General features: G+C 45.4%; 1 protein-coding gene across 4 annotated transcripts in view; it reads left to right on the top strand.

The window, feature by feature from the left end:
* Positions 1–16,253, top strand: part of ABCC9 (ATP binding cassette subfamily C member 9) — a 1,387,936-nt gene that overhangs the window by 488,609 nt on the left and 883,074 nt on the right. The window lies entirely within an intron of this gene.

Here is a 16,253-nt window from a genome sequence, read left to right as displayed (position 1 = left end):
AAACAGTCCTTGGGGATTGGTCCTAACAGTTCATTTCCTAAATCAATGGAGAAATGTCGGTCATCAACCGCCATTCCAATGATGGTGCCTGCGGCTAGAGTAATACTCTGTAAGTCGCTGTTATCCACCTCTATTGTAATGGTGTCATGTTCTATGTTGACTAATGGTGTTGGGTTTACCCCTAACCCTTGTTGTTGGAGAGAAGCATTTAGATGAATATAAGCATCAGGGTTTTTAATTTTTTGTCCTCTTTTAACTTTCACTTCCAGGGAGAATTGTCGGGTCCTTTCTGGGATGGTTACTTCCTCTTTAATCTGAATTTCAACTGCATAAGTTAGCAATTGAGCTGACCTAAATGCTTTTTCTGAATCATCAAAGCCCATGGGATTATCCGCTAATCGGGACCAAGCTTTGAAGTTTATTAGGTCCAAACTAATGGCAAAGCGATTGAGAATGTCACTGCCTAAGTAAAAGGCAGCAGTGACGTCTCGCACGACCCAACAATTATGGACTATGCTCTTGTTGCCAATGGAGATTTTGAGCATACACCTGCTTGGCAGGAGATGTTTGGAATTAGGTGCTTCCAGATCCATTTCCCATTTGTCTATCAGTTTGAATGTGGGAATGGCTGGATCTTTTGGGAGTTGGCGGAACATGGCTTCGCTGATGAAGCTCTTACCGTTCTTCACACACACTCGAGCAAGAACAGAGTCCTTCCCATCATTTAACTGAACAGGGATGAACAACTGCTCTCCAATTTGCTGAATATCAGCCAGGCTCTGAGCTGATTTCACATCTTTCTGGACTATAGGAGTGGGAGTTTCTGATTGTGGATTAGTAAAGAATTTCAGGGTGTTTCCTTCCAGTGTGGAATACCACCTTTAACTGGAAGGAAGGTTGATTTTCAGAAATAGAGAGGACCCCCATCACCAGTCTGTTGTCCTACTGCTATTACTGTCACGTCTGGAATTTGGTTGTTCTGGAAGTGAAATTCTACTTGGTCAGATTTCTGTTCAACCATGTGGCAGGTGCCATTTAAACTAACATGGTTGACACTCTGTTTTAATTTTATTGGTCGGCTAGGCTGGGTCCAGAGGACCTTGTTCACACAATCTATTAGGGGTGACAACCTTCTCAGGAGGTCGTTCCCTAGTAAACAAGGGGTGCCCTCTGGAGTCACTACTCTGACCGGGTGTTTCACCTTGTGTCGCCCAATTTTGATGTCCAAATCTGCAGTCCCCTCGACATGAATTTCCTTCCCGTCAAAGTTCTGCAGTTGTCCAGGAACAGAGGTGAGAGGAATACGGTAATTCTCCCCCCTTCCTGCATTTAGTTCATCAAAGGCCCTTTTGGACAGAAGGGTAGCTTGGGATCCAGTGTCCACCAGTGCCAAAAGTGTACCCTGCCCCTGTACTTGTACCAGGGCATAATATCTTCCCTCCTTCTCATCAAGGGGGCACAGATAATGCACATCTTTGGACAACTGGTGGGCTAACTTTCTGGTTTTGGACATTGCTAGTGAAGAGATTTGGGCAGAATCCTGTGAAGAGCCTGGGGAATCTGAAAGAAAAAGTTGGCAACTGGCGATCAGAGCCATTTTGGGTTCCCCTGATTCCGGTTCTGGGCCCCCCCCTTTTGGAGGCAGTCATCAGGATGGGTTTGACCCATGGGATTTTGGTATTGTCGGTTCTGGGATGAGATGATGGGCAGCGGTAGCTCAGTCTCCACATCTCCCCAGTCTGAATTGACATCCCTTGGGACCCATTTTTCCTTGGCAGGAGTTCCCCCATCTCTGAAGGAGAAGATCCTTTTGCCAGGATCTTCTGAGGATCCCTCTCCCTCAAATTGGAAGACCTGTACCTCCTCCACAAAGTGGGTCTGTTTGGGTCCTTTGTTTCTCCTACCCCCCCTCTGCTCCTTGGGAGGCAGGCTTTCAGGGGCAGGAGATTTTGTTTCCGGTTCCTGGTTTTCCAGGGGCTGTTTACAAGTTGGGAAGGAAGCTTCCTCCAAGGCTTTACACCCCCTTCCCCTTGTGCCTCCTCCCTGGGAACCGGTGGGTTATCGGGGTGCTGCCCCCGTCATTGTTCTGGAGTACCAGGTCCAGAGTTTGGGGCATTCTGCGGTGGCATGCTCATCTGAGGGTTCTGTTGAGCCCTCAGTATGTGACCCAGATCTCGTGCCATATTTTGGACCTGCCACTCAAGTTGTGAAACCCGCTCAGGCTGATACAGGGCTCTATTTTCTCCCCTGGGCAGATCCCGGGAAGGGTAGCTATCCCTTCTCTGGTAATACCCCGGATTGGGAAGATTCGGGTACCCCTCCACCCTTGGCCTCCCCTCTCCCGGATTAGATTGTCTGGGCTCAGGGAATTGGGGAAAGAAGGATGGATGATTTTGGGGCTGGAAATTGGGTGGATACCTGGGGAAAAAGTTCTGCCCAGGATATGGAGAATTTCTGCCCTCCTGTGGGAAGTTGGGAGGGAAGTTCCCTGGGTTAGGTGCTTGGGTGGGTGCTTGGGTGGGTGCTTGGGTGGGTGCTTGGGTGGGTCCCCGCCCTTGGGCTGGAGGAGTCCACACATAACCCAGGATTGGTCGGTTTCCCTTGTAGCGGGGACTTACATAGTCTGGGGAGCGGGGGCCCCCATTTGTGGGACTACCTCCTCGACTCCCTGTCTGTGACTGGCCCGAGGGCCTTCTGGGCTGTGAATTATTTGGTGCAGGCAGGTTTTTAGGCCCCCCATCTCCAAATCTAAAACGGGGGCAACCTTTACCTCTGCCACCTTAGCAGCAGCAGGGGTGCTGTTGGTTTTGGGGTATTTCGGCACATTATTTTTATTTTCGATGGGCTTCTGCACCTCATAGATCCGGGTAGCCTGTTCAATGACCCAGTCTAAAGATCTTTTCTCATGAAAATCTCTCACGAGCTGGGTCATTATGTATTTGGGTAAGGCATGGAAAAACGTATTGATAAATTCTCTGCTATCCGTGCGCACCCTTCTGGTGGTCTGCGCAAAAGCACGCTTTAATTCTTGCACAAACTCTTGTGGGGCCTGATCCTCCCCACATTGCAAATTGAAGGCTGCCTTGCGAGCCTCTTGAGGATTTCTGTGCACAGAAAAATGTTTCAAGATGGCCGCCCTGTATGTGGACCACCTTGAATGGTTTTGATCCTCCAGCCCCGCAAAGAAACTGGAGTATTCTGGTGAGAAGGTCCAATTTACATATTGAATACAGCTTTGGCTGTCCTTCAAATGGAAAGTCTCCATCATTTGCTCATAGAGCTCCAAGTGTTCCCAAACAGAATACTTGGCGTTCTTATGATAAGGCGTGATGACACTCCTTATTGCCTTTATTTGTTTCAATGGGTCCTTAAGCAAGGCCCTTTTTGCCTTATTGGCCTTTTTGGTTCGGGTAACCCTGGTCCATTCATCCTCTGACTCAGAAGCACTGCTCCCAGAGGTGCCCGTCTGATCTTCCAGGTTTTCCCGGATTATGCGAGCCTGGGAATGGCTGGCAGAATGTGGGGACCTGGTATCCTGTTTCCTGTAACGCTCAGAGGAGTCTTTAGATCCCTTCTTGCTGCCAGGATTTGATGGGTATCCCCCCCACTGACCTAACTGGGCAGAGGTTTTCAGGATGCCCTTAATGGGCCTACTCTCCTGGGGTTCCCCACTAAATTGCACTGTGCTTGAGTGCCCATACCCGGACGCCCGCCCCTCCATTCCTGGGTGGTACTGGCCTATGAGCCCCATACTTTTGGCTGGATAGTAATCTGCCATTCCTGTGGCCCTGTGCTCATGCGCGCCAGGGGACATGGGGGTGGCAGAGTCCAGAGACTGGGAGAGATGAAGGCCTCTGGTACCAGGGCTCCTAAAGGTTATGCTCAGGCGTTTCCCTTTCCCAGCGAACCTCGTCTCTATCAGCCCCTGCTCCCTGTTGCAATGCAAGAGCCTGCGCTTTCAGTTCCTCAGTTAAGGCCTTACTAGACTCTATCAGTCTCTCCTGCATGGCTACCTGTTGCTGGAGCCTATCATTGTGCTGACCGGAAGCCTCATTTTCTCTCTGTGCCTCCTGATTGGTCCTGGCGTACTGGGCCAGTCTCTGCTGCAGGAGGGTTACCTCCTCAGTCCCATCTCTACTGGCCTGCTCCTTTCTTGCCAGAGCTTCCTCCACCCTCCTGGTGTGATCTAGCAAGCCCTGATGCTCTTTTTGGAGGTCACCCAGCCCCTGGAGGGCCACGTGATTTTCTTCAATTTTTCTTTTTAAGTGGCAGACATCCTGGCCTAAGGTATCCCTTTCCTGACCAAGAGCCTGCATTTGTGACGCCAGGCCGTCCCTCTGCCCTTGAAAGGCACCAGCTTTCTGGCGTTCTTCATCAAACTCTGCCTGGGTATCCAGGTCTTTCAAAATCAATGTATTGCTTTCCTCTTTCTCTCTGTCTAGTTGGATTTGCAGAGTGGCTACCTGCTCTGTGCATGCCCTGTTGAAATTGATCTGTTGCTCCAGCTTTTTCTGGCTCTGCAGTAAGGAGTCCAAACTGTCTTGGTGCTCCTTCTGCAAAGCCAGAATTCTGGTATCCTGGCCTGTCTTTTCCTGTTGCAGTATATCCATGTCCTCTTTTATTTTAATGATGTACTGCCTACTATCATTTTCTGACTCCTGGCTCCTCTGCAGCCTCTGCTCAGAAGAGACCAAGTCAGATTGGGCCTTTTCTAATGCCAACTGTTGCCTATTTGCCAGATATTGGCCTTCAGCACATTTGTCCTGCATGGCTGCCATATATAGATACAAATATGCCGCTATCCTGACAATCTTATTGTGTTCATCTTTGGCCTTAGAAGCCATATATAATTCACTCAGGGCCACATGTAATGGACCCTGATCTCTCCATATATCTGACCCTGTTTCAGTGACCTGTTGCGCGATTGCCTGCAACCAGACCGTTTGGTCCTGATGAGTCCACTAACCTCTCACAAATAGCTTAGGTAAGAAGTGCTCTCTGGCTATTTTCATATCTACCAAGGTCGTCATTCTGGAATTTGAGTTCCTTCCTGATTTACAGAAGTTTGTATTTTATTTTGCAAAACAGACCGTTTCCTTACAGTGTTCCTTTGAGGGATGCTTTCACAGTGTAATACAGCGTGGTGATCTACCCGGATATGTGTATCAGGTCAGTTGGCACACTGTATTAATCTGCACAAGTGGTAAGTCTAACCCAGAATTTCCCGGCTCCGAGCCCCCACTTCTGTAAGCGATATTCAATCAACACTACAGCTAAGTCAATGCCTAGTCTGGGATGCTGATGAAAACCCTTATTGATGTATTTTTATATCCAGTTCAGTACTCTGGGTGACAACCCTTGTATAACACCCCCCTCTTAGAATCCCCCTGACCCCACTGAGCCAAGAAGTAGGTTTGTTTTGCAAATTAAAAGGTTTATTTGAAAATGTAAACAATATACATATATATATCACACTTCTATAAATAAATTGATAATGAATATTACACTTGGGAATATGAGCAGTAGTCAGCCAGAGGTAACTTATGAATAGGAACAGAAGAATAAGATGGGAAAGAATGCTTTATATGGTTCAAGGAAAAGCAAGGTGGAAGAAAATGCAGTACAGAAATAACTTGTTATGATTTTAGCAAAAGGTAATATGATCACTTTTTCTTTTGACAATTCACTCCCCCCCTTTGCAATACAAGAAATGGAAGGAGAGCACACAGTCTTCAATAATCCCAACAAATCACACGTTATAATGCAATACACAGTTCCAGTTCCCCCAGCAAGCTTAGGGAAAACAGGGATGAGTTTTAAACACAGGCCAATTACTTTGATGTGGTTTGCAAGGAAGTGAAAAGGTGCTAAAATTGCTTTTAATTCCCTCTAGAGGTTCAGGGTAGGTGATGGCTACTTTATATTAGTTCAAGCTCACTTTAACAATACTCTAGGAATGATAAGCAGATTGCAAACGAATTTTAGCAAAGAGAAGCAAAAAGCTGCTGATTTCTACAGATGAAGAAATCGGGCCAAATCGCAAATCGCTGTAAATTTCGCGATTGCGTGTCTCGCGATTACGGTAAAAGTATAGGGAGTAGGAAGTTGGTTCTAGGTTCGTTGGAAAGCCTAGATTCTAAGCTTTCAGATGAAAGTTAAATCTCATTCCTAGCGTAAAACTCAAAATGACAGGTGACAGCTTGCAGCTTCAGAATTGACAGGTGACAGTTGTGCAGCTTTACAAGTGACAGATGACACAATTTCTAGGAGGCTGTTCTAATTAGGTTAAAATAGTTTGGATTAGATTATTTTAACTAAGAGATTGGGTTCTGCACAGTTCTGGCGGTACTCACAATATATTTTGGGCAGGAATGGGCCTCGCCACGGATCTGGTCAACTGGACTGGACTGGGCGGTTCTGCTCCCAGCGTCTGGGTCAGCTCTACTCTGCTGGTCTAGCCTCTCTGGATACGGCGGGTCAATCAGGCACCGGTTCTGCTCACAGTGGTCTGGGTCTGGTCTGCGGTTCCGGCAACAGTTCTTGGCAAAGAATTCAAACAGCTCGCCCGGCTGTTGAATAGTTTGGTTAGGTTTGCTGGATTCTGAAGGCCTGCTGAGAATACTTTTGCTTGCAGTGGGCCTTCTAGGTTCAAAGTTCTGTAGTCTATGTTTAGCTTGGAAGTCTAAGTGTTGGATCTCTGGATGTGAAGTCGTCGGTCAGCATGCTCCGCAGCAAATGGAATTGAATGTCCCTACCTGTCCCAGCAGTCTCTTTTTATGTGTTTTAAAAAGTGGGTGGAGAGGCTAGCATCCCTAAGCCTGCCCCTCTCTTGATTTGATAGGTCAATAGATTCTTTGGTCCCTGATTTGGGAAGGGATAGTGTGTCAGAGTGATGTCATTTTTATGACCTGCAAAAATGACACTCCCCTGGTCAATGTGCACACAAATCTATTCCTGATCCAAATACATATTTCCCAGGTACACAGTTGTTTGACATCACATACACACATCATATATTACTAAAGATAGCCCCTGTCCCGAATCTGGCGTTTCTAGGAGCTTGCATTGAAAATGACAACTTATTTTTGATTTTAGTGGGTTTTGCAACATTGGTTTTTCATCAAAAATTATACAAAGGTACATTGCCCTTCCACATATATCCCAGTAACTTTCCATGTCTCTAGCTTAAACACATTGTCTACAATAATCATAATTAACGGGGTTTTGCCCCAGAACATGGTACAAATTGGAGTTTGGACTTAAATCGTGAGGGCATTTTTCAAACTAAGACTCTCAAAGTTGTACAGTCCTGTCATTTGGTTACAATAAATTATCACTGTTTCTATAAAATATATATTTGTTGCAATTCAACTCCCCCCAGTGTTTGGGTCCGCCTCCAGGATTCTGGGTGGGTCAGTGATCACATGTCTCTCCTTGCTGGCAGAGGGCTGTTGACAGGAAACACTCAAAATTAACATACCCCATTCAACAGAAAGAGCCTTTTGTGTGGGCTCCAGCAGGCTGCCTGGAAGTCTCTCCTCAATCAATCAACAGGGTCATGTTATATCCTGCCTCCTGGTGGTGAATCTCTGAGGTGTTAAGGTTTCCCAGCCTCTTGGCCTCTGGGAACAGCAGGTGGCTAAGATTTCCAATTAACTAACAAGCTTTGAAGTCCCTGCCCCTCTTGCCACTTCTAAATACAGTTTCCCTGTCAGAGTTTAGACCGCTAGCGCCACCTTGGGGAATTTGTCGGTACTGCATCCATTTTTTAGTTGAATTACTGCATTTCAATAGAGGGGTCTTTTGCTTGATAGTATAGGACCCTTGCTTAACATTGTTTTGATGGCATCCTTACAGTAGAGTGGTGATGTGGAACCCCCCACAAGAAGGTTGTATCTTTGGAGCGGTCTCGTGCCAACTACGCAGTTCTCCTATTCTGGCGTGAATGTGGGCGGCGGTAGCTCATCCCCACATCCACCCAGTCTATTGATTTAGTTTGTTCTGGGATAGAATAATGGGCTCGACAGCTCATCCCCACATCTACCCAGTCTATTGATTCAACATGGGTCAAAACCCTTGACAATAGTGAGCTAAAGACTCTGGGTAAGTCTCTCGTAACCAAGACTAACATCTGGCAGAGGGACTTCCAGGACCCCCTTGTTAATCCTCAAAGTTAGGTTCCTGCCCAGTTCCTGTGCCTTATGTTGCAAATCTAAGAGTATGGTTAGACCCTTCTTTGTCTGTGGAGCATCATAGGTGTATGGTATCTAGCGCATACCTTATACAGCTACACTCTTCAAAGACATTTTTAGATTATTGTATGCATTTTCATAAAAATCAATTGCTAAATGCCTTTGTGTCCAGTAGACTGGACCTTTATAATGAAATTTACCTTGGCCTGCCTAACGTGACCCTCCAAAGACTTCAAATCATTCAGTATTTGGCAGCTAGGCTTCTATTACATTTGAACTTTATAATGGAATTTACCTTGGCCTGCCTAATGTGACCCTCCAAAGACTTCAAATCATTCACAATTTGGCAGCTAGGCTTCTATTACATTTGGGCCGCAGAGCTCACATCTTTCTAGCATTAAGCCTACTACATTGACTTCCAGTGGAACACCATTTAACGTTTAAGGCTCTCTGCTTGTACACAAGGCCTATTACAATCATGCCCAATGCTTCTTTAGCGATAGATTTCAACATTATTCACCTTTTAGAGTGCTCTGGTCAGCATCTGCTGGACTTCTCTAGGTTCCAAAATTCAGATTTGTAAGGTGGGGATGTAGTGCATTCTATGTTCAAGCAGTCAAGCTTTGGAATTCTCTGCCAACTTCTTTTCATCGAGATTAAAGACATTCTTGTCCCCTGAATAATGTATTTTCCTTTGCTGAAATGGGTTGGGGTTTTCTGAGTTTCTTGTTTAGCTCATGAGACCATGTCAAGGTGGACATCAGCACTTTATACGTCCCTCTTACTATACCATACCATGCCAACACTTTCCAATGTAGTGACTCAAGGCCAGTACCGTGGCCTTGTCAAGAGGGGATGGGAACCCCTCTCAGCCAGGGGTGGGGGGCCTATAGGGAGAAATCCAGAGCCAGTTCTTTCCCTGAAGAAGTTTACAAGTTCCCAGTTCCCGTACCCCTGATGGCCCCTTGTGACAGTATGTTCCTGGGCAGTACAAGCATGTCTCACACCATGCCAGGCAACAAACTAATTGCTAGAGTACTTCTACTTCTCATAGGAACAACATCCCGGGCCAGGGATGTGCCGAGAACCAACAGAGACAGAGCAGTCACACAGCGACACATGCTATCCGTGCAAGACATCCAAAGAGCAAAGCCCAGGAAAGTTTGATGGCTTGCACAATCCGTCATCATGCTGCCTCTAAAGAGAGCAGTAAGGAAGAGTTGCAAAGCCACAGGAGCTACAGGAGAAGAGATCCACATATGCAACAGCAAGACAGTCCGCACTGCGTTCTATTGCAGCAGTTACAAACAACCAGGGGCAACATACAATGCCGTAGACCACCAGGGGCTAAAAAGGGATAAAGACACATACGCAGACTGTCCTTACCTCAGGGGGGCCTTCATTAAAAACCCCTAACACTAACATGGACACTGCGCTATCTGTGCCGCTATTGATAGTCCGCTGTGCACCCAAGTGGGGAAAGGAGGCATGGCTAAGAACATTATTTAACATCTTTGCTGTTCCTAGTCCATCCCAGGTGGGCAGTATTTGGCCAGATTGGGCAGGAAAAGTGGGCTAATGAAAACAAATGGGTAGCATAAAAAAAGGGCATGAAGCAATCGTTTATTCAGGTAAGGTCAGATGAGGAGAAGGTGGTAGACCAAGAGACCAGCAGGATAAACGAAGGTACAGCAGAGTGTGGAGACAATTTCTCAAAAAGGTGAGGTATTGGTTTGTGAGAGAAAGGTATTCTGTGGTGTGAGTGTGCATGACAGTGTGGTGGATGTAGTTAGGTGAGGTAGTATAAGGGGAAATGTGAAGTGTTTGAGAATTAGTGAAAGGAGGGTGTCTGAGTAGGAGGTGAAGATAGTTGTTGTAGTAGTGTTCAGGAGGGAATATTGGAGTTGAGCAGGGAGTAGTAGAGTGGAGGAGGGAGTAGATCATTGGAGGGGGAGTAGTAATGTAGAAGAGGGAGCAGTGGAGTGGAGGAGGGAGCAGTAGTAAATATGAGCAAGTTGTGACATCAAAGGGTGAAAGCACGGTCTAGAAGGAGCACAAGGCATCAGAGGACTGGGAGGGAGATGGAAGAGAGTGAAGGAGTGTGGAGTTGAAAGGAGGTGAGTAGGGAGAGGTAAGGAGAGTGACAGGAGAAACTGAGGGAGGTCAAAGGAAGACTGCATCAAGCAGGGTACGTACTAGACACCATCACATACCCCTTTTAGACCACTAACAACTAGTTAGAGAATGGACAGTTTTTTGGAGTCCCTTAGGGAGTTCAGTTGGTCAGAGAAGGCATCCCACCTTTAGATCCTCATATCCATTACAGGAAAGAGCTTAGACAGTAGGTGTCCATTTTTACTTTCTACTAACCTGGATTCAGGGATGCCTAAGTTTGGGAGGAAGTGCGTCATTAGACAAGAGAGAGAGGGACACCAATAGGTCTCATCAAGAAACTGATAAAAACCCTTAAAGCATCTCTGAGCTTTGGAGTATTTATTGTATCTTCTGTGACAGTAGTCTGTAGACTTATAGGTGCCACACCATTTCTGTGTGAAAATACCAACACTCTATCCAGATATGCACATGAAATACATAAATTCCGACATTGTTCATGTTTACTTTTCCCAATACCCATAGTTTCCATAAGGAGACAGTCAGCTTCAAATTCATCTGTACACACAAAGAGCTCTGACAGCTAGTCTTAGCCCTGAACAGCCTCTGTCATATTCTCCTGAAACTGGATGCAACATGTGCATAAAATCTGAAGAAGGAATTTAAATAGTTAGAGTTAGAAGGATGATCTTGGTCCCCTGGATAAGCTAATAGTAAAATGTGACTTTCAATAAATACATTAATCTATTAGTGATTGACAGTCCAATGGGGCCAGATCACCAAATCGGAGGAGACAGAGTGGAGACCTCATCTTCTGCACTGTCATACAACATTTTGATAGAGGTATGATCTGACCCTTTGGTTGGGTAATTAATGTATATGGATATTTCAGCATTTCCTTTCTCTGTTCATCCAAACAAGTTCCCCTGCTACTTGTCCAAATTGTGAGTTGGTTCACTTAACATTGCAGCATATTTAATAAATACAGAAATGCATGTGTCAATTGAAGAATTATAAGACCATTCCAATATTTCTAAATTCTGCATACTCATGCAATGCCGTACTGTAATTCAAAACCTCCTTGGGGAGTGGTTTCCTTTTGACTCAGGATAATCTTAGTCCAAATCCTATGGACCCCACCAGCCACCATTACATGCTCTCTTTCATCAAACGTTTCTCCATGTAAGGGACATTCAACTACCTCTTAGTCTGGTATAAGGGGCTCTGGTGCATTTATATGCTCATGGTCACTTAGTGGAATTCGCAATGGAAATTGAATGTAAAAACTCTGATTCTTCTGTGATTGATTCAGGTGTTCAGAGAGAACCACTGACCAACCCCTCAACTTGTGAGCACACACATCTGTTTATTGATGTCAAATTATATCATTAGGCAAGTAGCCGTTTGACATACATGGCTATGGAAGCAGTGCAAGAGGGCAGCTCCATATGGTCATTGGATTGCATGAGAAGTGAATGTTGTCTGTACCTTGAGATGCTTCTAGTTTGGGCCCTGGATGATGTTTGACCTAGTATACTGGTGCCTTTTTGCACCTGAGCATGGAGTGATTGTCTTGGGGTGTCTGACATGCGTAACATTTTGATGGGTCCTGGAGCGGTACACTTCTTGAGTGGTTGTATGAATATATGCCATTAATAAGAGACACAAAACCGGTTCTGATCATCCAATACCACAATGTGTGTCTCTATTCATAGTCTCAAAGATTGCCTCTTCAAATCCATAATTTACACAATATTTATTCCAAATTATTAATGCAAAATTTTAAACAACCACTGCAAAACTATAGCACATATATAGCAAACAAATATTTATATTACTGAATACAATGATCAATTACAATATGTACCTTAAGAATTGTCATTCACTTTATTACATTATCCATAGGAACTCCATAATCACTGATGTCTCTTTGGATTTCCATCCTACATTGAATACATTGAATTGGGCAAAAACAAAATGACATTCAATTGCTCCAAAGCATTGCCTTTGGGTGAATATTTGAAATCCTGTTGCACTTGTATGCACTTGTATGCACTTGTATGCCAGGATAGGCTCTGATTCTTCATTAGTCCCGTTCCACTTGATGAAGCACATCACTTAAACCATGTGCTCTTCGCCTGACATGTTTCATTCCTGTCAGATAAATACAAGTGAATCACAGATTCTGTGCTGCAGGTACATTCACCCTTAAGTAGAAAGTAGAATTTGAGGTAGTGTGTTGCATAAGTAGGTTCATATATACCATTTAAAGTGCTAGCCTGGATGATAAGCCATTGGTGCATGAGCATGGCAGGGTTAGAGTAATTCAAGCTACAAAGAAGTAGGAGCCACCGTCTGAGGGACAAAGAAAATGACAAGACTCATGAAACGCATGATCATGAGACGCATGAGAGATGAACAAGTGAGCATTTGGAAGTGTTACTATCGAATGTGAACCTTGCACGCAGGGCTGAAGTCGAGGGTACATGCAGGTGGACAGAGTCCACCCACTTTTTTTCTGAGGGTGGCCGCAGTCCCCCTGGGTATTTTAGAGGTTGTGTGTAAAATTAGAACATTTGACTTGTTCTTTGCACGTCACCACTGCACCATACAGCCTGATGAAAAACAAAATACAACTAAAGTTGAAAATAACATATTTCGGGACTGCATGTTCCAGGGCAAACATTGGTATTAATTCTTGGAGTTTAAACCATACACACCTTTTATCATTTTCAAACACTATTAGAGGAAAATATCCTCCCTTCGTTTTAGGTAGGTGTTGAGTTTGTGAAAGGTAAATGCCATTCAATCTGTGCAATTTGTATGGTTATGGAAAGCCAATTGAAAGTGCATATGCCACCTGTATATGCTAATGTCTGGTGATGTCACACCCCACTACGTATGTTAAAGAGTCCCCCCACATTTTTTAGGATTTGACCCCCAAAAGCCACTTCATAGAAAAAGAAAGATTCATGTTTGTTGCGAAAGAAACGTGCAGAGGGAATCAGGAGAGTGCAGCTAAAGGTCCCAGTTGGAGAACGAATGAAATGTATTGTTTTTAGCTGACATTTGAGTCATTTGGTCACATTTGGACACTGTGTGTCAGAGGAGGCCAATTACATTGGTAGCACGTGATAATAGGGACAGGCGAGATAAGCACTGGTGACAGAAGGCCTCAGACTCATGATCTAGAAACATGTATACGTGTTTCTAACAAGGAGGAAAGGCAGTGACAGAAAAGAAGGCTCGTTTGTTTGTTTGCCGTGGCCTTTAGCGGGTTTTGGCAGGTCGTGTGAAGATCTTCCTTTTGGGGCAAGGCAGGTGAGATAATACTGAAAGGAATACTGAAGCCTGCCCTGCGCGGAGATAGTTTGCAAATCCTTTTGTGAGGTTTTGGACAGTGTTGGGGGGCGTTATTGCCTAACCAGAGAGGTTTGTGCGGTTGCCTCTGACGAGAAGCAGAGAGAAGGGGAGACGCTACCCTGAGCCAATTTAATGTCTGAAGGTTTGTAAAGCATCCCATTTCATTGTGAATGGTAAGTTACATTGTAAGGGTAGAAGGAGCCTCATGCGTAACTGATTGGTAAAGAATGTCTGTTTGAAATGAAAACAGCACTTTCCTCAACTTCCTCAAGCCGGTTGTTGTGAATCTGCTGTTTTAAAATCAATTGCAATGAAGGATTTCCTTTTATTGAAGAGGCCAACAGATGTGAGTCATAATCTTCAGGTAGGCCGTGACCTTGAGTGTTAGGATTGCTTTTGGTTGAAAGATACCTGTTTTCATTTTCTCGCGTGTTGTGGATAATTCGAGGCCTGCTTTTATAAATAAAATAAGATAGTAAATTTATGGCGCGGTTGACAGCAATGCTATATTTTCCAACGATGATTCATATCACCTTGTGGTGAACATAAATACTCTTTAGCCTGTGTAACCTGGCATGTCTGTGAGTTGATAAATGCCTCGCCATTACTTGCAATGATGTTCATTTACTATCTGGTAAATGTATCATCATATATATTCGTTAACTCTGGTAAGAATGTAACTGTTTAAAACATAAAAAGTATGTTCACTATGAAGGGTGAGAGTTTTTTTTTATTTGCCTTGATTTGTGGGTACATGATAAAATAACCTATCCTTATCTGTCCACAATTCGGAATGATGATCCTAAGCTGAGGATGTGTAGCTGAGATCCGAGAAGGGGATAGATACCAAAAGGGGAACATATAAGGAAATACTCCAACAATCCTATTGCCATTGGGGAACTTATTGTAGAGGCTGGAAGGCAGAAGTGGTATCTGAAATGATATCTGATATTTCTCGTCAAAAACAACTTCTCATTATTGGCTATATGTCCAACAAAATAAATATGGCAGCGACTGGCTTGTTCTCACAACAGAATGGCATGGGTAGGGGTGCTGCAGTGCAGCCGCGGAAGACAGCACCTTCCATTTGAACTCTGTGTAGAGGTTTGAATGCTCACCCCGCGCTGGAGGTGCCTTTTTGAGGGTGTGAGCACAGTGATCAAGTTACGCCTCTGGCTATGTTCTTTAACTTGCCCTTTCAGCGCTGGGCTCACGCTCCGCACTGGATGGTGTGCCCCCTGTCTACCTAGTCGGAGACCCATCAGTCATGAGTGGGTCCAGAAGATCCAGGGACAGCTGTTCTCCTCAGCCCCTCATCCTATATGGGACCCAGCGGCCACAGGGGACAGCCTGGCAGTGCAGCTGGGAGCTTGGCAGAGCCAAACTGGTGTGGGTGACTCATCCCACATGCTAACTTTAGTTAAGTGATGTGTGTCCCCGCCTGTGGCGAGTGGTCCTATGGGGTGAAGCACTCTGCGTCTATTTGCAGTGAGCTCCATAGCAGCTTGTGGGGAGGAGCCGGAGGCCCCTGGCTAATGTTGGGCCTGTGGACGGACCCACTACAGATTTACTGCATGAACAGCTGCCATGGGAGATGCGGTTGATGAACTTCCTGGTGACTCTGCAGTGATTCACTTCACTAAGCAGTGCTCTTCACTTGTGTGAATGTGAGATGGGGGCCCGACTCAGCCGCTGATGGTCAGCTGCAGCTGACTACACACATACAGTGCACTGCTCTGGACAGCCCATTTATGTGGTGCACCTGGAACCCAAGGGCTCTTCTGGCAAATGTCTGATCCAAGCCGATTCAGGGGTAGGGCAGTGTGAGGATGATCAAGGGTGCTGGCAGCATGGACCGCTACACCACAACGCACCCAGGGCTCACATCGCTCTGGCCCAGGACGCAGCCAATCCTACAGAACAATGCACCCCTCCTCCCACTGACCCTTCAAACATGCAGCAGGTGTTGCATTCGTTGCAGAAGGGGTTTCACTTCATAAATTACAAATTGCATGATATCACAGTCAATGTCACCTCTATCTGCGCACATATGGAAAAGGAAACCCAGATACTGAATGAAGCAGAGGGCAGAATTATCACGGCTGAGGGCGCCGTTCTTGGCATACAATGCACCAGAAACACATTGATCAAAGACATGAAGGGAGGCAAGGCAAAGTGTGATGCTTTGGAGTCATGTTTATTCAGAAACAACATCCGCATCATTGGGGTGCCTGAAGAGGCAGCGTGAGGCAACATAGAACAGGCAGTGGAAGAACTCTTCTGGAAAATATTGTGTATTCCAGAGCTCTTGTCACGCTTCATGATAGAGAGGGTGCATTGCTTACTGTCTGCAAAACCTAAACCTGGGGACTACCTGTGGCCAATCATAGTGCAGGTGTTAAGCTATAGGGACAGAAATCTACTCCTGAAGTGTGCAAGAGAACAAAAGGAACTCAGGTTCAAATCCCATTCCATCCATCTCTGCCCTGACTTCCCTACAGGGGTCCAACAGGAACTCTGCTCATTCCTGTGAGTCAAGAAGGTGTTCCGGGAGAGGAAACTACAAAATACAATGCTTTTTCCTTT

Source organism: Ambystoma mexicanum, chromosome 12 (assembly GCF_040938575.1).
Source record: "Ambystoma mexicanum isolate Mex_15411 chromosome 12, UKY_AmexF1_1, whole genome shotgun sequence".
NCBI lineage: Eukaryota > Metazoa > Chordata > Amphibia > Caudata > Ambystomatidae > Ambystoma > Ambystoma mexicanum.
This window is presented reverse-complemented; position numbering and strand designations above follow the sequence as displayed.